General features: G+C 40.8%; 1 protein-coding gene across 6 annotated transcripts in view; it reads left to right on the top strand.

The window, feature by feature from the left end:
* The window catches only part of DLC1 (DLC1 Rho GTPase activating protein), a 357,215-nt gene that overhangs the window by 32,758 nt on the left and 300,599 nt on the right, over positions 1–23,858 (top strand). The window lies entirely within an intron of this gene.

Raw genomic sequence — 23,858 nt, 5'->3', positions numbered from 1 at the left:
ATTTATGTTAGAAAACTAGTATTTTATACGTGTAGAACTAAAGGTTTTAGATATTGCTCTTTAGTCTGCATTTGTATGGAATTGTGTCATGTGATATCTTAGCTATGACTTCACACATATTCATCCATGGTGATTTGGGTATCTTTCCAAATACAAGAACCAAATGCAACCTGGGTCACAGGAATATTTCAGGGCTAAAACTGAGGAAAGGCTTACCAGAGTGGAGGCCCAGGATCTGATTGAAATACTGTTCTGAAAGAAGTCGAAGGATTTTTATGTAAAGAGTATATTTGAGAATATGGAGAGTGCCCTTCTCTTTATAAAAGCAGCTTCCACATATCAAAGATTGGAGGAAAGGGTTTCTAGAAGAGAGAGCATGACAAGCAGGCAGACAAGGGCTGTAAAACCTTAATTCTAGAAAATAATCATTCTCGTTTAGGGTTTCCAGATCTCTGGTTTTTGCCCGGAGACTCTGGATTTTTGGGGTGCTCTCCAGGGCTCCAGGTGAGTCACCTTTATCTCTAGACTCTCTGCTTTCATTTTTAAAAAATTAAGTTTCTAGGTGGTCTGGTTCCCGAGATATACACCATAATGTCAGCCGTTCCCCCCGTAACTTTAGTTAAATGAGCTCCTAGCTGGCTGCTCTAATCCTGCCCTTTCAGGTTTGTAGCCAATAAGTGAAGTCAGGGTTGTGATTAACAAGGCGGTAGCTAGACCCCTTTGCAAGTCAGAAAAGTTGTTTCTTCCTGCTTATCTGGAAACCTCAAATTAAGTATATAGCTTTCAGTCTTTTTATCTCTTGTGTGCAGCAGTCAAACAAGTTTAAATATTCCTGGGCTGTTGAAGAGGGCAGTATTTTAAAAACCTTCCCAATATGAAGCTGATGGAGAAATTATTATATACAAACAATAAGCAAAATATATTCTTTTATAAAGCTATAATGGTTTATAAGGGTTTATAACATTTTAATAGTTTAACATTTAATAAGTTTAGTAGCCAGCCAGAACCCTTTTTCTTCTTGGAGCTGCTTTCCTGACTGTGCTGGTTTGTTTGGAACAACATGTACTCTAAACAAGATAACACTGCATAGAATCTGAACTGTCCAAAACGTAGGAAAATTGCAGTAACTAAAATGCTTACCTAAATTGCTTAGCTCATTAGCTGGAGTACTCAGCTCATGGCGAAAATTTACTTTTATGTGAAGTACTGAACATTGCCAAATTCACTAGAACATGAGGCAGAAAGTGCAATACCTGTGCAATGTCTTTTGCAATACTGTAATGCCTATGTCATACTGTGTCATACTGATGTGTTAACTCCTGATTGGTAGATGCTAAAGTTTTTGTCCTGAAATGTATAAAAACCCCAGGCCACCAGTGCCATGGGGCAGATCTCCACTCACTAGGAAGGAGACTGACCAAGCATATGCTTGTCATCCAAAAAAGGCCTACCCTTTTGCTGCAAACCTGTGTTCTTTGATTTTACTCAAGGACCCCCAGTCCAACGAACTACAAAATTCCCCATCAGTGAAACCAGCTGGTATTTTCCCAAATTGACCATAAAGTTTTATCACACAAGGGCTACAGGATAGGGTTGTCCTTGGTGCAGGATCCCTTGTTTCCATGTTCTCTGCTATTAATCCTTTTTCTGCTTTTATTCTGTTTTCTAATTTTATTTTCTGTGTTTATTTTTTAAAGGGGAAATACAAAACTGCTGGCATTAACTTGTAGGTATTAGGAGGCAATTAATAAGGAGGCAATGGAAAATATTATAAGGCAAGATATTACCTAGACAAATCCAATACATTTGCTGCTACTTTTAAAATCTTTTAATCAGTTTTTGTAACTGGGAATATTGTGGTGGATTTTTTGTGTGGAAGGGAATTCTAACCAGAGAAAGAACATAAGTCTGAATTTATGCAAGAAATTTTAATTCTGAGGATGGGCTTAGGAATGTTTTGGAACATCCCCTCTTTTGAAATTCTTATTAGCCTTCAATACAACTCTGCTGAATTTTATATTCTAAAATCAGGGCTCTTATAAACCAACTTCTCCATTATATATATTTTAAACATATTTGCTCTTATTTCACCAAGAGTTGACCTGACCTCTCAATTGGAGGTGCTTCATCCTAGATGGGTTTAAATTTTATTTATCAGATATTTTATACCTTGCCCTTTCTCAAATCCTTTATAAAAGCTTTATAAAAGAATATATTTTGCTTATTGTTTGTATATAATAACTTCTCCATCAAAACTTTAATCCAGTACTTGCTTTTCTGGGAGTAAAGTTGCAAAGCTAATCCCACATAGCCAGAGTAAAATCCATTGAATTTAATAGGACTTACTTTTGAGTAGACATGGTGAGGATTGTGCTGTAAATTGATGGGACCTTTGAGTAAACATAGCAAAGAATTGTGTTTATGTTGTTAATCTTTTTCTCCCCCTCCAATCCTATTTTTAAAGGCAATTAGGCAGGGCTTACTTAGGTATCACTGCTTTTATTATGTTGGAAACTCATACTGATCTTATTTTTTTTTAAAAAGCTCTGCAATAAACAACTGGTTTTGCCAATAAATTATTATATGGGGTCTATGTATTTTTACATCTCCAGTGTGTGTGTGTGTGTGTATGGAGCCTTTCCAACAACCTGTGAAGTAGGGTTGCAAACTGGAACCCAGGGCAGCTCACAATAAGAAATAAATCCCTTTAAAATCCAATAACCATAAAACAAGTATAAACAGTTGCACAACAGCTTAAAGTGGCATGATTCTGAATTTTGGGTTGGGTGAATGAAGTTCCCTCTCACTTGAGGTTGCAGTTCTGTGCATGCTTCCCTGTTTGAGTAAGCCCCATTGAATACATTGGGACTTGCTTCTGAGTAAACAAATATAGGATTGCACTATAAATATCTTTATAGGTTGTGTAAATAATAAACATATTTGATAGTCATGCTTGTATAAATATTTCTTCATGCTATGCCCCGATAAGTATCTGATTTCACACTATGGTTGTATATGATTATTTCCTCTACATTTTAAGTGTGCCCTTCTTCCTTGGGGTGTTCATGGTTCCCCTCTGTTGTTTTCATCCTGAGGGGCAGGTTAGGCTGAGAGATAGCCCATGGTCATCCAGTAAACTTTATATCTCATTTCCATTTTAAAAAATTAATGAAAATGATTTACATGCAGGCAAAGTTTATTAAGAAGATCCACACAATACGTTTAAAGCACATCCAACTTTCATTTAAAGTACATGACTTCCCCTAAAGAATCCTGGGAAGTGTAGTTTCCCCCTCACAGTTATAGTTTCCCCCACCCTTAGCAAACTACAGTTCCCATGATTCTGTGGTGTGATTCATGCACTTCAAATATGTGTTGAATGTACTTTAACTGAATGATGTGGATCTGCCCTAGATATGATGTACATCCATTAGTGAATTGAAAAGAACAATTTTAAAATATACTTTTTTAAAACAGGGGAAAGGCTGTGGTTCAGTGGTAGGGCATATGCTTTGCATGCAAAGGTCCAAAATTCAATTTCTGGAAAAGACTATTCCTGGAATCCTGTAAAGCCAATGCTAGTCTATGTGATCAGTACTGAGCTAGATGGTATCAAATGGCCTGAGTTGGTATAAGGCAGATTCCTTTGTTCCTAAAAATGGAAACAGACCCAAGGACCACAGTGACGTTAAAATTTATGTATTTTATTTACAACATTTATATACCACTTTATTGTAAAAAATCTCAAAGCAGTTTACAGAAAAAATTAAAACAATAAAAATATTGGCAACAACAGTTAAATACAGGTATTTAAAAACATTCAAAATAATAAAACCAGCAATGAGTTAAAAACAGATAAAAAACACAATAGGTTCTACATGCCTGAGTAGGCTAAACAAAAAATGTTTTAGCATGTGCTTGAAAAGAGTACAATGAGGGTGTCTGCTTAATGTCAATAGGCAAGGAGGTCCAAAACATAGGTGCTGCTACACTAAAGGATTGATTTCTTACAAGAGCAGAACAAGTACTATGTGGCACCTGTAACATGGAAAGCACACCTTGAACTTGGCCTGGTAGCAAATGTGTATAGATATGAATACGCTTTGTGAATTCTTCTCTGTGGTGGCTGTACTAATGAAAGCAACTTTGCTCACGGAAAGACACTTCACACCAGCTGTTGTTGTAAGTGAAAATATTTTTAACGTATGTTTTCATTTTATATGTTTATCAAGTAATATGTCCCTGCCATTTTATTTACAGCCCCTGATGAAGGCCTAAATACACACAGGCTGAAACACGTTGGGCTTGGATTACAAATAAAATACATACTTTTCTAGCATTTTGGGGTTCCCCCCTTCTTTTTCCCTTTTCTGTTTTTAGATTCTAGTCTCTTTTAGTTGCTGGTAGCAAATCAGCAACCAGGGCAGATTTCAGAGCAAAGGTATTATGTGCTGATAAGGTCTCACTCATGTCAGCAATTGTGCCACAGCATTCTGCACTTACTGCAGCCCTTGAGTCAGGTTGTGCTGCATGGGGATTTCTGTGACCTTGGCTGATGGGCTGCCAGGATTTTTTTTAGTTTGGGGGTTTGGTTAGGAATCCTAACTGGTTGTGGGATGCTGAGTTTTCTTCCTTGCTCATAGGAACCTTGTTGTGGTTGGTATGGTGTTGCATTTAGGAAATTATCACTGTCTTTTGTTTTTGTTTTTCTATTTGCATTTCATTTACCTTTAACCTCACTCCCTTTCATCCGTTGAAGCAACAATAGTGGCTCCATGTGCTCTTGTTCAACCTTCTTGAACCCACTGATGATGCACCTTGTTGGTTGCCTGATGGTTTGTTTCTTGCCCACTAGGGGTAAAAGAGAATTCACATACTGGGCAGTGTGGCTGCAATTGTTGTTCCCAAGCTTCTGCCTATGAAGGTAGACCAAACCATGTGTATTTTCTCTCTGTCAAGTATTATTCACTGGAATTGGGTTGGCTGTCAAAGTAAGTTTATAGCAGCCCACAGGGTAGACAGAAAAGAGTAGAGAATCTTTTTACTCTTACTTGTTTCTTAGACCTCTTTCTGAAGTGAAGGATCAAATCTCTAAAGAAATTTGGAACAGCCATGTTAAAAGGTAGAGGCAGGGCATTCCAGGCAGGGGGTTACCAACCCTACTATGAGTTCTATGGGGCTTAGTCCCTTAGTAAGTGTGTTTAGAATTGCAGCCTTTGGGGGCATCCATCTTTACTCCTGAGTGTTCCCATCTAACATCTCCACAACACTAGTCTCCTTTCTTCCTACAGTGGCCTTCTGGTGACTGGCCTGGCCTGAGGGCACTTAAACTCTTTTCGGCAGAAGCAAGTTGGCTAGATTAAATGTTGTTCCCTATCCAGGCTTCATCTTTTAGCTAAGATTTCTATCTTAATTTCCAATCAGAGAAAGGTTTTTGTTTGAATTGTATGCTCCAAGCAACTGTGGTTGATGCTTAATTTATCATGGTTAATAACATCACTTGGGCCTGCCCCGTGACATCACTCGGGCCCACCCCATGACATCCCTTGGACCTGCCCCTGTGGCATCACTCGGGGCTGCCCCCAAAATCTCAGGGTTTGGGATGCTTCTGACCTGGCAACCATACTTTCATTGTAAACTTTCCCATGACATCCCAGTGATGGTGAGGTAAAGATTTGCAATAATTATTTACAATAAAATTTTGGTTTCACTTTGTAAACTTCAAATCTCCAATAAAGAGGTGGTTTTTCATTTGTTTTGCAACAAAAGTGTTTTCAAAAATATCATCTAGCAACTTTGAAGAAATATTTTGTTAGTGCCAGACTTGGAAATGTTTGCTGCTGCAGTATTAGCTTTATATATACTAAAATGCATAATTCTGAATGCTTAGCTTGGTCATTTTACATTCATATTCATAATACCAATTTCTGTTTATCTTTAGTTGTTGCCTGTGATGATGTTACAAATACCCCGAGGCTTCAGATAGTGAATAAACTAGTGGTGTGCAAACTCCAAATTATGAGGATGATTCAGGGAAGGTTTTCACATTTCTAGGTTGGATTACACCATTAACAAGGCATCTCAAGGTGGGTCAGGGACTCTGTAAGTGTCCAAGTAGCTCTGTGGACTCTGCTGTCCAAAATAGGCACAGCCACCCCCCTCCCTGAGAAACAGAAACAAGCTGGCTGGGAAATACCCAGAATTTTAGAGAGGAGGGGGAGGAGAGGTGGAGAAACTCTTTTATTTTGATGGCCAGGTGGTTTTTCACCACAATGAATTATTTTCCCAGGACAATCCAATCATAGTGATTTGTGGGTGGGATTAAAAACTGCTTGTTTTTCATGTGGATCTATGCCTTCCCCTCCACAACCCTACAGAGAAATCTCCATTGTAGCTTCAAAAATCTGTTGGGGGGGAGAAGCCCACCCCCTACAAACAACCGTTGGGGTAACAGACTCCTTGCTGGGAAGTGACAATTTCCCCACACCAATCTTTCTTGGAGATCCGTGCTCTTTTTTTCTATTGCCAACTCTTGCCTCCTATGATTCCTTTTGTACCCACCCCAAAACAGTATAGTCTGTCCTTGTGGGAGAACCATTGCAACTATCATTATGAAATTTGACAGGTTTCATCATCTCACAAAAAGTAACCATGACTGTAAATTGCATCCAATTCTGGAAGATTTTTTTAAAAAATTAGACTTTGTTTAAAACAAACAAACTTTCAATGTACCCTGCACGAAAACCCCTACAATTTGGTGGGCTTAATCCAGTCTGGAGGGGCTGCTATGCCTGTCATCTATTCTGTGTAATGGAAAAAAGTTATAGTCATTTTTAAATTCCACATTATAGTGATTGAGGATGAAACAAAGCTTTGTTCTTAACAAATCTGATTTGGTCCTGAATAAATTAGAAAAACTCAAGGAGACTCCAAAATAAATCCAGCTGCTTCCCAAAGCTACAGATACGTCAAATCTTGCGCCAGGTGCACACCAATGGTATGAAGAAGCCCAACTGTATCAGTTCTTACTTTCTCATTCTTTAGGTATAAGGAAAATTAATATTTGCTGAAAACAATGCTAGAGTTTGTATGTCTGGAGTAAAATCAAGATTCCAAAGGTGAAAGGACAACTGTATTTAGCTCTCTCAACCATTTCCTGGGAAAGTTAAAAATAAGTTTTGCTGGAGAAAAATTGGCATTTGTCATTTCAGAAAATTGCTTTATTCCAGGAGCAGTCACATGTAGCAGAAATTTCTTTGCCATGTGCATAGATTTTACAATGTTTCCATCTTAATGAAATAGATATTTTCAAGTGTACACTTTCCAGAAGCTACCACTTCAAAACTGTAATAATTTAAAGACTTTTACATGTGATCTTCAAGTGGGGAACACCAGCAAGTTTTTTTTCTGACTGTAAAAGTCAGGAACTAGCCTGTGCTGATGTCATTGCCATATTGCCAGAGCAAGCCCCTCTGGGAACTTGATTGATGGCTCTCAGGGGTAATATTTGAAAGGAAATTTGTATCTTTTCCATTTATCCCTACAGAGTTTGCTTGCAGTTGCTTCAAAAGTAGCCTTCAGAGAAATTATATTTGAGGGCCAATATGCTTTTCAAAATTTTACAGCTGTGTATGTTGCTTGTTTCTGGAAAAAATAAAGCATGCTTGAAAGGAAAACCACGTAGGTGGAAGTTTGTTGTTTTTTAACATTCACAGAACACTAAGGAAACAATCACAGAGGTGCTGTCGACTACAGCACTGACAATCACACAGATTTTCACCATGTAATTGTCACTTAACCAGGATCATAGATGTTAAGGAACTATGTGATTACCTCTACACATGTGGTGTTGGGCCTTTAATCTGTACATCAGTGTGATGGGATGAACTATGGAAAATAACTGCTTTTATGGTTGATGCAATGTCTAAAGAGCACCTCAGTCACTTGTGAAACCAAAGGAGAAAGTTCATAGAAGAGTAGAGTTGGAAGGGGCCTATAAGGCCATCAAGTCTAACTCCCTGCTCAATGCAAGAATCCAAAAGCATACCCAACAAGTGGCTGTCCAGCTGCCTCTTGAATGCCTCCAGTGCTGGAGAGCCCACCACCTCCCTAGCTGGCCTGAGCCATTCAAGCTACCTGTGTTTACATAAGCTTCATAATAAATGCAGTCTGATGATCAGAAAAGGAAGTCATGCAATGTTATTGGGGACTATTAATGTTAAGGGCACCCCCTCTCAGGACGAGAAGTTGGCATAAGGGGAAATTAGCCTTGTGGTGGCACCAGTGGTTACAGCTGTTTTTAATGAAATGTAGATTGCATGGGTCAGTTGTTCATCCTATCCCCAAATAATATGTGTGTTCGTACCAGTGCAGACAAATCCTAATATCCCATTATAATGCAAAGGATATATGAGGGAGTAAATCTTGGAGGGCATTGTGGTTCTCCATTTTCCTTAAATTAGCTTGGCTGGATCTTCGTTGTTTGTTGGCACCTTCATAATTTTGTTATCCTTTGTTTCTCTATCTTTTCTTCTCTTACCCATTAAGCTGAATGGTACCTCATCCTATTACTTGCCAAGTGGCTGACAACTCCCCTTCTCCAGTTTCTGCAATATCATACAGGGAGAAAAAACATGAGGTTTATCAAGCCTATGATGAACCACCATACACAGCTGGCAGGTTTTATTTGGCTTGCAGGGTCACAAATAATACAGGCCTGTCCTTGATGAACTTTGTTCTGAAAGAATGCAAAAGAAGCCTTCTGTTTCACCTATTGTAGATTCCTTGTGCTTAGGCTGGCCACTTACACATTGCCAAAAAAGAGAGAAAATGCATCACCAAACAAGGAGACAGTTTTGCATAAAGTTTGCCTACGTTAATTACTATGTATAGGCAAACATTTAGAACTAAATACAGATATAGTGACCACAACCACACGATACACTTAAAGCCCTTGAATACCACTTTCACACGCATGGCTTCCCCCAAAGAATCCCTTATACCACTTTAACTATCATGGATTCCCCCAAAGAATCCTGTAGTTTGTTAAGGGTGCAGGTAACTACAGCTCTGTGTGGAATCTCCTAACAATTCCTATCAAGCTTAACAAACTACAGTTCCCAGGATTTTCTGGGGGAATCCATAATAGTTAAAATGCTGTAAGGGTGCTTTGAATGTATGGTGTGGATGTGACCCAAATATCACCATAGTGCAGAAGACTGTGACCAGGTGACCTGTGTGCCTGCTCAGTCTGCTGTCCAGGAGGTAACTGTTAATGGGCAACTTCAAGAGCTCTGCTCTCCCTTCTTAGAATCCTTTATCTTTAAACTGGATTTGGCCTGGACAGCCTTCCTTCAAATAGGGAGCTGTAAAGTAGGACACATGGCCACCTTTCTTTCACCGTGATACTGTCTTTGACTGGTTCCTATTAATCCATGACATTTCTGAAATTTGCCTTTCATACCATGACCAAAGCATTAATGTTACCATCTTTCCACACATATCCTGAGTCCTGAATGCATATGGATTGTATGGTAACAGTGCTTAAATCATTTTTGACAACCCGAATTTTAGTTGTTTTGAAACTGTATCACTTTGCTTGGCTCAGGAGGGACATAAAGATAATAGCCATTCATTTGTTCTAGTCCAGCAGGTGTTACAGGAGGTTTTGACATGTGTGGATTACTTGGCACATTGTGACAATGTTTAGAAATATTTGGTGTGGAAAACATATTAAGTGAATGGATTTACCCAAGGAATTGCTGGCTAGTGCTTGCTTGTAATGGAGCTCTTTTTAACTTTGGAAGTTTAGCTAGATAACATGAACTTCAAGTTTCATCTCTCAAAGGGAAAAGAGCCTCCTGTTTTCAAAAAGCCTTTAAAAAGCATTCTCAGGGAATGGCCAGCATCCCATCAAAGAACATCTGGAGTGTATTTATGGACAGTTATTTACTTAAGTGACTCACATTGTTGTTGTTTTTGGAAACAAATAAACCAGGGCTGTGGAACCTGTGGCCCTCCAGATGTTGCTGGATTACAAGTGATGGATTATGAGTGCTATTGCACTCATGTCCTGCTTGCAGACTTTCCATAGGCATCTGGTTGGCCATGGGAAGAACAGGATGCTGGACTTGATGGGCCTTTGGCGTGATCCAGCATGTGTTCTTATGCTCTTGATTCTCTTATGCTTTTAATTCTCATCATCCCTGATCACTGGCCATGCTGACTAGAGCCGATGAGAGTTGGAGTCCAACAGTGTTCTAGAGGTACCCAGAACACTATCTAGTCCTGTTTTGTTGGATGAACTTCAGTTGTTATGGCTCAAGGACATGGACAAGGGGCTTGGATTGGTGCAGGCAACCATGTGTGCTCTTGAGCCTTCCTTTCATGGCTTGTAAAAACTAATCAAGAGAGGATGGCCGGTTGGGTCAGGGAGGTGATTAATGCCTCTGTACAAGAGGGACTGATCCCTGCTGGCTTAAAGGAGGCAGTGGTAAGACCAGAAGCCCTCCCTGGATCCAGAAAATATGAACAACTACCAACTGGTTGGTCATGTCCCCTTCTTGTTGAAGATTCTTGAGTGAGTCATCACTAACCAGATGCAGAATCTCTTGGATGAGACTGATTTTTTATATCCATTTCAACTGGGGTTTAGGCCTGGCTTTGGCATAGAACCTGCCTTGGTCATCCTGTATGGAGGGAGACAGGGGGAGTGACCCTGTTGATTGTCCTTGATCTCCTGGTGGGTTTCCACCCACAGTGGTATCCTCCTGGAGCAGTTGTCTGAATTGGGAATTGGTAGTAATACTTTACGGTTTTTCCAATCTTATTTGGATGGCCATCTCCAATGAGTGGTGCTTGGGGATACCTCTTGGCCCCATGGACCCTCCAGTGTGGGATGCCACAGGGGTCAAGTTTTATCCCCCATGCTGTTAACATCTATATGAAACCACTGAGCTGAGTCATCTGGGATTTGGAGTACACTGTCATAATATGCAGATAGATAATGTGCAGCTCTATTTCTCATTTACACCAGCAAGTATGGCAGTGGATGAGCTAGAGCTGTGTCTGGCCTCACTAATGAACAGGATGAGAGCCAATAAATTGAATCCCAATCCAGATAAGACTGAGGTACTGTTAGTGGATGGTTCCCTAGACTGGATATGTGAGGTTTACCCTGTTCTAGATGGAGTTTCACTCCCCCTAAAGGAACAGGTGCACAGTTTGGGGGTGTTGCTGGATCAACTACCATCACTGAAAGTGCAGATGTCCTCAGTGGCACAGAGTGCCTTCCATCAGCTTTGGCTGGTGGCCCATTTGCAACCCTATCTCAGCAGGGATAGACTAGCTTCTGTTGTCTGTGCTCTGATACCTCTAGGTTACATTACTGCCATGTGTTTTATGTGGGGCTGCCTCTGAAGACAGTTTGGAAACTGTAGTTAGTGCAGAATTTAGTGGCCAGATTGTTGACTGGGAGAAGGAGGTTTGATCACATAACACTGATCTTGGGACAGCTACGTTGGCTGTCAGTTTCCAGACTAACATCAAAGTGCTCCTTTTGATCTATAAAGCCTTTTGTGGCTCAGGACCCCAATACCTTAAGGACTACTTCTCCCCCACATTAACCTACCCAGACCCTGTGATTATCATCTGAGACCCTTCTTCATGTGCCTCCTTTTCAGTGGTGGCACACTAATTATGAAAGGCTGTCCCTGGAGAAATGCACCTGGTGCCAAGTTTATCAACATTTACGCACCAGACAAAACCATACCTGTTTACCTTGGCATTTGGTGTCTAATTGGGGTCATATGGTATGATGATATCCTAGCCTGTATTGGTGTTCATTTTTTAGTAGCAGGGATGGTAGGATTCATCCTTTTAACTTATTGCGAGATGAGCACTCAGTAATCTTATATTGTCTTTTTGCTGTTATTTTAAAATTTGTGGTTTTGTATGCTTTTATAATCGTAAGTCGCTTTTATAATTGTAAGCAATGAATAATTGCAATAAATAACAACATCAACATCTGGAGGGCCACAGGTTCCTCACATTTGAAATTCTGTTACCTATCAGAGTGTTTAGTATTCATTCCCCTTTGAACTATATTGTCATACCTTTTTTTGGATTCTCTCATACTCCTGTAATATCAGAATTACATGGTTACCCCCAGTGAGGTGTACATACAATCTATTCTCTTTTCATACTGTCGCTCGTCTTGATTTTGTGGGAGTTTTATTCATGTCTTGGGCAGCACAGTATGCACTTAAAAGGTAGCTGACATCCAATCAGGCCCACTTGCTGTAGCAGGACTTGAATCATGGTAATTTGTTTTGCTTCTCAGAGTACGGCTGTTTCAAGACTGGTTTGGGAACAGAACCCAGCAAGGAGTGAAGACAAAGTTAAGTCTTCCCCTAAGCATTTAAGACAACAGCCTTATGCAGGTGTATTAACTCTTATGTACAGCAACATGAAACAAGGAGTGGGGCTGTACTGAGTAAAAAAAAAACATGCCATCCATCTAGGTGCTTTCCTGACATCCATCCATACAGTCATACAGTACATAATTATATGTGTAAAGGCTTCCATGGGATCTGGAACCCTGATTGTTCAAGAGTTCTGGAACCCATTGAAATGTTTGCATGTACAACTATATATGCAAAAGTCCCTTCCCCCTTACAGATGGTCACACTCTATGTGGAAATCAGGGGAGGGCCTAGATGGAGTGCACAATGTTGGGCTGGGGCTACTTGGTGCAGCTTTATTCCTTGCTCCCATGTTGCTGTACATGAGAGCTAATAACACCCTGGCTAACATATGGCTGACTGCAGGCCATCTGACAGTCTTTCATCACCATAAATCTGCAAGCATTTCCTGTTCTTGGCAATCAGTAAGTAACCTCCCACTTGAAGGTGCTCTTGATAATGTCGGTCCATATCATCAGACATCCTCTGCATAAGGGCCACTCCATCCATTATAGATTTCCTACAATAAAAGTACCATCCATGTAAGAAATATGACAGATCCTCACATTGTGTGGATCCTCCTATTACCACAAACATTTTTATGTATCAGGGGCACTGTGTGTAAATGCAAGGAAGCAGCACTTATCCGTGGCATACCAGATTGAACTCAGCAATTTTCACACATATTGAAGTGCAGGTTTACTCTGTTTTTTATATGAAAAAGCTTTTTCTGCAAGTAAATGTGTAAAAATGCAGAGTGGCTCAACCTGTCTGTGCTCTATTTTTACCAGTTGGTGTTAACACTGTTTACATTTCTTAATATCACTTTGAAATGTTAGTTGCTTGCCATAAAGACTCAGGATCGCCTGAGAGCCTTTTGACTTGTTTTTGACTGAACAACCACTGCATCTGTAAGACATTTGATTAATCCTTCAGGGTGGGTTCTCTGATGTCTGCTTCAGCCTGCAGTTTGGGTTGTAGCTAGATGTTACGAGAAAACATGGAGCTGCCACAGCTCCATCTCTCCTTGCCCCTCTTCCTAGTAGCAGTAGTCATCGTTTTTATCACTTCATACAAAAAATGTCTCAAAGTGACTTAACAAAAGGATAAAATGCACAAATCAATTAAAACCCAAATAAAAAGAAAATAACAATGTATAAAACTACAATTTCCTAAAAGTGCTCATTCAACAATACAATAAAAAAGTCAAATCCTATCCCAGTCCACAAAAAGACGAGCACCCCAATAGACTTGGTAACTTTCAGGGGGGGGAAGTGTGTGACACAATGTAACTGCATTGCCCTACCCCACCTCGCATCATCGGCTGTCAGCTGTGGGATGTGGGCAACGCTCCTGTGGGCCCTTGGGCACAGGGTATCAGGGGGCCCTTGTCCTCTCCCTTTTCTCTTCAAACTCTCCCTCTAGGTCTTCTCTGTTGACACTCACAATTGGTCAAAGTATGTGGGGTGGAAAGGAGGGGGTGACCTGCATTCATCCTACCTCTAAGAAGGACTCAGTACCATAAACAAGCAACACACCAGAATAACAGAAACCAGTATAACCAGCAAAGTGTCTTTTCTTATCATCTTAGGAAACCACAACAACCAGATCCCAAATATTTTAAATATGAAAACAGGGCTTGATCCTTTATGCTTCAGTTTTTACAGAATAAATCTTGTATGTACATAGAAAAATATAGGAATAACCTGTGGGTTTTTTTGTTGAGGTGACAATACTCATATTTTGACAAAAGTGCCATGGGTGCCAGCACAAAGTAACTGCTACAGGCAACCAAAAAAAGAGGTACTCGGTCCTGGAGAGTAACATCTCCCCAAAAGCACTGGGAATAATAGTGCTAAGATGTATTACAGATTCAATCTGTTCTATATAGCTAGTGTGCATTGTAGTCCTGAGTGCCGTTAGAGTGTCTACTGGTAGGAAGATACAATAGATCCATTTTAAAAGCCAGAGCCTCTTCCACAGTTACATTTACAGTCCAATGCCAAGGATTTCTAGTAGAGAGTGTACAACCAGTCTAGGCAAAATCAACTTCTTTCCTTGAGAATCAACCTCGTGCCAGCCCAGACAGATGCATTCAGAAGTGGGCAGGCTGGCACCTTTGAATGGGAGTGGGAAGCACTTGTGAGCTTGGTCCCAAATTGGATGAACTGTCATTGTGGGCAGAGGGCATGTGCCCAACCCTGCCACACCAGCTGCTGCACTGGCAACTGCTACTCACCAACCTGGCTTCCCTCCTTCCTGCCAGCCAGGGCACCAGATCAGATGCAGCTGAGCGGGTGTGTAGCATGGTAACTGTACTTTGCTATGGGCGGTATAAAAATTGAATTAAATAAATAAAATAAAATAAAAAAATACTTTCTTAATGAAAGCCCACTGCACTCAAATGTGACTCGCTTGATTCAGCATTTTATCCAGTCTGCAATATTTTTGTGCCAGTGATGTTTCTGCAACAGTAGCGTGGAATTTTTACAGGCACATCATAATTGTGTCGTGGGAAAGAAAGCATTGCAGCTCCTTTAAAAAATAAAGAAAAGGCTGCCAAGAGGTGTGTGCTCCCAGCCCACATTTGAAGGCAATGCTCTCTGCTGCTCAAACATCTACAAATAAATAAATTCTGGGCATGCAAGTGGCCACAGCACATGGGCACCAAAACTGGTTGATGAGGAGAAGGGCAGCCAGGTTGGGGAGTGAATGGCAACTTCTGGCACATTTGCCAGCACAGTAGAGTCTGGCTTAGCAGGCCACACCCATTGGCAACACATCCAATCCAGGTCTGAGGGTCTGGTGCTGTTGGAGAAGAGGGCACATGGCTGAGTGAATTGCAGCCAGCATGACAGGGTCAGGGTCAGGCTAGTGAGGGGCACTTCTGAGCTCCGGGGCCCTCAGTTAGTGCCTGACCTGACTGATGGCTGATCCTGGACCTGAGTGTAGCAATGATGTCATGTCATAAACAGTGTTTATTTATTTATTTTATTGTTACACTTTCTTTCCCTCAAGAAGCTCAAGGTGACAAACATGGTTCTTCCTCTCTGCATTTTATCCTCACAACAACCCTGTGAGGTAGGTTAGGCGGAGAGACGGCACCTAGCCCAAGTACCCTCAGTGAGCTTCACAGCTGAGTGGTGATTTGAACTCAGGTCTCCAAGGTCCAACAGTCTTCCCACTACACCACCCCAGCTCTCCTTGGAGGAAGAGGAAATTAAGAAACAAACAGTGACAGCGGTTCCATGTCTCTCATGATGTCTGGGAAACCCTTTCAACAGGGCTTCCATTCCAGGCTCCTTTCTGAATGTTCAGACTGCAGAAGGAGAGGTAGCCACCTTAGAGCATGCATAGAAGAAATCTACTGAATTAACTCTGTAACCACAGTTGGCCCATACACCTGGGATTAGGAGAAATGGCTTCCCAGCCCATACAGCTACTGGACTAGGATAGTAGTAGTAGTAGTAGTAGTAGTAGTAGTAGTAGTGATTGTATTTTGCAAATATAACAGAAAGAAGAAAAATACAGATAAAAATAAAAACAAAAACATTCCCAGCTAACATGAAGAATATTCCATCAATCTTATTTGAAACATACAGATTAATATAGGCAGTACATATGTCCAAATAGGTGTCTAAATGGTATTGGCAACTATTAGCCATGCATTCAAACAGAAAAGGCAGTGAGATCTTCAGACCACTGAGTAGTGGATGGTGGGTGTTTATCCTTCCAGCCTTGCCATATAAGCCTCTTTGTCACCATAAAGGCTTAATCCCCATGCTACTGGAATTAACTGCCCACTCACTTTAATTGAAAAAAAGGAGAGAAATACAACAACATTAATTTGTAAGCTAGATAGCAGTGAGCTGGAGGAGCAAAATGACAATGATATTGGCTCCTCATTTGGTAACAACTCATTTGTGCTCCCATTCAAATATATACAAACAAATGCTACTATTATATCCGTGGGAAAATTACTAGCAGTGGGTCTGAGATAATTTTATAAAGTGGGGGAAGTGGAGATAAAAAAGTTGAAATTTCACTTGAATAAACTGCTCTTCATTCTCAGGGGCTCCTGTGACTGGCCTGTCTCAACGAAATGACATTGCAGTGGAATTTGCTAAGCAGAAAACAAATCCAGGGGTCCTTGAAGAAAAACTCAAAAGATCTAGTAATTAGCTCTCAAAGGACTTAGTTGGTTGTTTTACAGCTGTGAAGAAAACACAGCAGAGAATTTATTTATTGACCTAGCTATCTGATAAATCAGGATGAGAGCCCAGCTTTGGAATTTTTGAATAGACCCCCTCCTGATTCAGAAGAAGTCTACACCCCCACTCAACTTCCTGTCCCAGAATATGAGGAAAGTCTGGTAACCATAAAACTGCACAGGATTTTAGAAGTCTCTGGAGAGGGTTTGTATAAGTGGGTGGCTTTTAAAGGAATGATCCTTTTGTTAGCAATAGTACACTGAGAATTCATCACAAAACACACAAAAACTGGGCATACATATTTAGCACATTGATACAAATTTTGGAAATGGCAGGAAATACAGGATTCAATAAAGTAATGTTCCACCCCCGCCCACACTAGGGATGGGATCCGTTGGCTGGTGCTGGTATGAAAGTGTTCCCTTGACCTAACAGGCCAGTATTGATTTGAGTTCCTTCTTTGTTTGCTAGGCGTGGTTGTTACTGATCCGTTTCCCCCCCACGCAAAAAATATTGATATTAAAAATGATATTTTGAAAGGAAATACCAATAAAATTATTGTTCTTACTATTGATATTTTAGAGACAGATTTAAAAAAAAAAAAAAAACACCCCGTTTTCAGACATAGCCCTGGAAAATCGCTACATAAAAATCTGATCTGCAACAATAAAGAATAAGTGAATTAATGAAAATTCAGTACCAAATACAAATTGGGTAGAATTCTAGCACATCCCTGCTCCACATTCATACACATTACTTCTATTTACACAACAAATACACTGGGAAGTTGAGATCAGATCTTCAAATCAGTGCCTTGCAATTGGTGGGTGGGGCCAATAGGTGAGATCCCCCTAAGCCTCTCTCTCACACACACTTATTATGTGAACAGGGATGTTGCATTGGGGAAATACTGTTTCACTTTGTTACACTACATAGATTTTCCTTACTAGAGTAGTGTTCCAGTTGCCGTAAGAGAAAAATTGGCCATTGTCTAGGTTATCACTTCCCACAAAGCCATAAAAGCTAACATGGTATAAATCCATTACAAACTTGTAGTGTAGAGTTGCCCAAAGAGAAAATGTGATTGGTGATATTAGGCAACAAATGTCATTTCATTAACGTCGTGTGTCCCAATTGGTTTCATCTTCAAGACTGACAGATTTGTTGATGAGTTGCCACACAGGGTTGATATGATTTTTACCTAAGGGTAAACCTTAGGTAACCTTCCTATTCTCTGAAGCATTTTAAGTTACATTGATCTAATTTTAAAAATGTTTATTGTATTGTTGATTGTATTTTAATATTATTTTGTTATTCATTGTATTTTTATACTATTTTATGTTCACCGCCCAGAGAGCTATCGCTAGTCGGGCGGTATATAAATTTAATAAATAAATAAATAAATAAAATAAAATATGGAGGCTGCTATTTCCATCCTGCCCTGCGTTCGTCACAAACAGCACTGTTTCCATTCCATTACAGTTCACTTCTGCTAAAACCGATGCTATTCGTTTCGCTATCCACAATGGGGTACATCAAAACCAATGCAGAAAATAACATCGTTACTTATGTAATGTTTGTGGACAAAAAACAACATGATTTGCACAATTTTGATTCCTGACCTTGGACAACCATGCAAATTGCAGCAATTTCCACTCCTGTGTCCATTTTTTATAGAATTCTGTGTTCTCTATTTGTACCTCAGCAGGTCCAATAAATATATACCAGAATGTTCCAGCAGATATGGCAAGGAACATTGCCCATTTCTTTGACAGCAAGTACACTTTCAAGCAACAGTCTGGAGCCCTCCCTCTCAGCTCTCCCTGCCAGAGGATGCCATTGTGATGATTAGGCACTCAAAAACAATCCTTTGCTGGTACCTGTATCCCCATAAAGAGCTGTGGGGACACAGGTACCCACAAAGCAGCATTCAGGATGGTGTTGGGGGGTCAAGGTATCTCAACACCCACTCATAGCTCTCTTTAAAAAAATTGCCTCTAGCTACAGTTGGTTCATGCAAATCTCTTTTATAGCTCCTGATGCCTATTGAAATATGACTCCCATTGCTAAAGGATTACAAGGTTTTGTTTTTCTCCTTCAGCCTGAATGACCCATTGTCTTTTTATTAAGATCAGGAAAATGTATTATATGAGGGTTATTTTTGTTATGGGTATTCTACAGCTGCCTAGTTTGTCCCCTGTTTCCACGGTTCCTTCTAAAGGCAGGGTGCTGTAATTAAGATAACAGGTTTACCAAGTTTGAATAATGTCTGGTTACTCTTTTAGCCACATCCAGACTGAAGTCTGACACACTGTATGAGATGCTATAATTTCCTCTATCTTTACTGCAGCTTTATGATGACAACCAGGTGTTTTCAACTCCTGCCGTGTAGTCTTAGCAACTTACAATATACATTTCCTTGTGTTTTGTCTCTATTTTTATTTGTTACCTAAACTGGAAATCTTGAGTATCGTGTGCCTCACAGCTGTTACCATATTCCCTTGTTGTTGCATTAGCAGCACATTTTAACTTTGCACATCTGTGTGTTTTGCTTCTTTTTTCATTTTCTTTTTAAAGTAAATCTCTGTTTTTGTTAGGAGTTGAAACTGTTTTTAACCGATTCCACTCTACACTTATTCCATACGCATAATTTGTGTAAAATATGATAAACATTCTAATTATTTGTGTCTGTGTGAAATTTGATGTTTTGTAAAACTCATGCACATTTATTTCACCCAGACAGTTTTAAACTTTGGGCTTAATTAGACTAAAAAAAAGGTAAAGGTGTCCCCGCACTTGTAGTGCGAGTCGTTTCCGACTCTTAGGGTGACGTCTTGCAACGTTTACTAGGCAGACTGTATATATGGGGTGGGATTGCCAGTTCCTTCCCCGGCCTTTCTTTACCCCCCAGCATATGCCGGGTACTCATTTTACTGACCACGGATGGATGGAAGGCTGAGTGGACCTCGACCCCTTTTACTGGAGATTCGACTTCTTCCTTTCGTTGGAATCGAACTCCGTCCATGAGCAGAAGGTGTTGCCTGATTCTGTTGCCTGAATGATTTCAGGCTGTTTTAACTCCTGGCAAAGGTTCTGACTTTGGTACAAGAGCAGGAGGATACCACTTGGAAGCCCTCTATTCTCTCTGTTGGACACTAATACTTGCAAGCATAAGTCAGACCCTCAGAATGATAGGGATGGCTTGTAAATTGTGAGAACTGTTTTTCAAAAAAGACTGGACATTTTAGGTATGCGGCATTGCACAGGGGTGGGGAAACTTTGTCAGCCTAAAAGCTGCATTCTCTCCGGGGCAGCCTATCACATGCCAGTGGTAGGTGGGGCCAGAAGGGTGGAAAGTATATTTTACCTTGCAGAGTAGGCTCGTTTCTACCCACATTACACCTAGGCAAGCAAGATGCATTATCGGAGTCTGAAGTAGAGTTGCCAGGCTCAGGACCTGAGAATGATTCTGTATCTTTAAGAGAAGAGAAAATTCAGCCAAGTGCAGGTTTTCTTGCAACATTGTAATGGGAAAAACCACAAGGTGAAATTCTTCCTTCCCCCTGTACAATTTTTAAAGATACAGAAGACCTCTTGGTTTCCAGGCCTGGCCTCCAAAAGGTCTTCTGTATCTCTAAAAGTTGTGCAGGGGGGGAGGGAGAATTTCACCTTCTGATTTTTCCCATTACAGTGTTGCAAGAACACCTGCACTTGGCTGAATTTTCTCTTCTCTTAAAGATACAGAATCATTCTCAGGCCCTGAGCCTGGCAACCCTAGCCTGAAGACACATTCCACCCAAGCAGACAACACTCAAGGAGGATTCAAAACAGGGTTTGTGAGGGGTCTAGTCTGATGAGATGGGGTGTGGCTGGGGAAGGGCTGTAGTGTGGGCAACATCCCAAGGGCTAGAGAGAGGCTTGAAGGGCTCCCTTTGGCCCCTGGGCCTGAGATTCCAGCCCCGCTATCATGTTCTCAGACTTTTCAGCAACTGTGAGGATGAGTGGGTTGGTTTTAATGACAGTTGTGGTTCTTGCCATTTGCAAAGAACAGCTGCAAAGAATGAAACAGCAAGGATAGGTAGCAGGAAGCTGGGAGAAGCATTTGCCATTCATATTTGTCCATCATTGCAACTGCCATCTTTCCTACAAGACTGCACTGCAAGATATGCATCAGTAGCACTATCCTTCTTTCTAAGGGTGCTTCCAAACAGGGACTTAAGGTTGTAAAGGGGTGTTGAGATATGGCCAAATGGCTCTTTGACAACAGGATTAAAAAAAAACCCTTTACTGGATTTTCCCCAGAAAGAGTAAATTCGTTTTAAAGGGGGGAGGGAAATATGGACTGGCATTTTTATGGCAATGATATCATGTGGACACTGCAAAAAACTTGCATGCATGAGGATAAACATGCATCTAAAAAACAATTAACCAGTTAACTGCTAGAAGTTCCACAGCACTTTAGAATGCTGTGGTAAGCGAACCGATGCATATCTCACCAAGCCATGTTGTTGCTACTCGTCAAAAACACAACCTCTAAATAGAAATCTGAAAGCAAATCAGGACCATTCTGCACTATACATCTAAAGTGATGTTATATCGCTTTAAACAAGCATGGCTTCCCCCAAAGAATCCTGGAAACTGTAGTTTATGAAGGGTCTGACCCCGTTCTCCTCACAGATCTATAATTTCCAAAGTTCCCTGGGAAAGGGATTGATTATTAAGCCACTCTGCAATTTGTGAAGGGTACTGAGAATTTTTAGGAGACCCCTATTCCTCTCACAAATAGGGGCCTCCTAGCAATTCTCAGCACCCTTCACAAATGGTAGTTCCCAGGATTCTTGGGGAAAGCCATGGCTGTTAAAAGTGGTATAATACAGCTTTAAATGAAGATTGGGCCTTAGAATGGAGAATGCCACATTACTTGCATTGCAAGTAATATTTTTATGGTATATAATCTTATGGATATAGTATATCACCTTATGGATTCCTGGACCTGGGGCCACCATGACATTCCTTTTAAAGCAACAACAACTCCCATCATCCCTGACCATTGGCCATGCTGGCAGGTGCTGATCGAGTTTAAGTTCCACAATATCTGGAGGGCCACAAGTCCCACATCCCTGCTTTGTGGAAAGACTGTGGATACTGTAGGAATCCTGCCTTGCTTGTTGCAATTCTGGGAAGGGGAGCTTCCAGCCATTAGTATTTCAGAATGGTCAGACAATGCAGGGGCAGCTTTGGAAACTGATATTGCCTTGTTTCCAGTTTTGGAGAGGAAAAAATTAGCAGGATCTGTCACTATTGCATCACTTTCTTTGAATTTTTCCTAACATTTAAATCAAGGTTTCCCTTTTTCTTCCAGCAGTCTTATGTCATATAAACAGACTTCCAGTAATAATGTATGTCATCTAGTATAAAGATCAAGGGTATTATCAAATATGTTCCTGCTTTTACAGCATAGAAAAATACCTTGCTAGATTATGCTTGATAATTTTTTAGTCTTTTGGTATATACAAATAATGTACCAAAGCCTGACATGGGATGGAATAATTTCCAGAAAATGACATTTTATCATTTGTCTGAATTCCAAACTTGTACAAAGCCTCATTCAGCCTCCTGGTATTTATGAATAACTCTTAAACTCGTGTTTTTAAGTTGTGGCATCTGATAAAAGGCAGATGATATGCTCTAATGTGTGTGGAAAGCATAAAATTTTGCTGAATGGTCTCCCACTTCAGTTTTTGGGCTGAAATGGTTCAGAGAGGGAAAAGTATTTGCAGACAAACTCTAAATTGCAAAGAGGTTTACCATTTCTATTCTGTTCACTGCCATTGTTTTTTCTGTCATTGCTTCAGCACCATTCCACCCCCCCATTTCTCATTACAGTATCTTCTTGATTAGACAAATGTGTGATCCCAGCTAATCAGAGATTACACAGAGAGGAGGATCATGTCATAATGCTGCACAGTCAGTTGGATTTGTTATATTTATTTATTTATTTAATTAATTCAATTTTTATACCGCCCATAGCAAGGCTCTCTGGGCGGTGTACATCGAATAAAAACATATTTACATTCAATTTAAAACCACCTGGTCATCAAATCAACAATTTAAACATATAACAAAAGTAAGATTAACATAATAAACCCATATTAAATACAAATCAAAGGCAATTAGAAAAAAAGATGGAACATATAACTACCTTTACAACATTAAATACAAATACTAAAATACTAAAAATACTAAAAATACTAAAATGCCTGGGCAAAGAGGAAGGTTTTCACCTGGTGCCGAAAGGATAGTAAAGTAGGCGCCAGGTGTACCTCGTCAGGAAGGGTGTTCCATAGTTCGGGGGCCGCTACCGAGAAGGCCCTCTTTCTTATAGTCGCCTTCCGGGCGTCTTTCTGAGTAGGCACCCGGAGGAGGGCCTTCGATGTTGAGCGCAGTGTACGGGTAGGTTCATATCCGGAGAGACGTTCCATCAGGTATTGTGGGCCCATGCCGTGTAAGGCTTTATAGGTTAAAACCAGCACCTTGAATCGGGCCCGGAAACATATAGGCAGCCAGTGCAAGCGGGCCAGAATCGGTGTCACATGTTCCGACCGCTTGGTCCCTGTTATTAATCTGGCCGCTGCATTCTGCACAAGCTGCAGTTTCCGAACCGTCTTCAAGGGCAGCCCCACGTATAGTGCATTGCAGTAGTCCAGTTTTGAGGTTACCAGAGCATGAACAACTGAAGCAAGATGTTCCCTGTACAGATACGGGCATAGCTGGGCTACCAGCCTAAGTTGGTAAAAAGCACTCTGTGCCACCGAGGCCACCTGCGCCTCAAGTGACAAGGACGGGTCCAGAAGGACTCCCAAGCTGCGCACCTGCTCCTTCAGGGGAAGTGTAACCTCATCCAGAACAGGTCGAACATCCAACTGGTCAGGGGATCCATTTACTAACAGCATCTCAGTCTTGTCTGGATTGAGCTTCAATTTGTTCGCTCTCATCCAGTCCATTATCGCGGCCAAGCATCGGTTTAGGACCTTGACAGCCTCACCTGAAGAAGATGAAAAGGAGAAGTAGAGCTGCATATCATCAGCGTACTGATGAGAACGCACTCCAAAACTCCTGATGACAGCACCCAGCGGCTTCATATAGATGTTAAAGAGCATGGGGGACAGAACTGATCCCTGCGGGA

Source organism: Rhineura floridana, chromosome 9 (genome assembly GCF_030035675.1).
Source record: "Rhineura floridana isolate rRhiFlo1 chromosome 9, rRhiFlo1.hap2, whole genome shotgun sequence".
In the NCBI taxonomy this organism is placed as follows: domain Eukaryota; kingdom Metazoa; phylum Chordata; class Lepidosauria; order Squamata; family Rhineuridae; genus Rhineura; species Rhineura floridana.
This window is presented reverse-complemented; position numbering and strand designations above follow the sequence as displayed.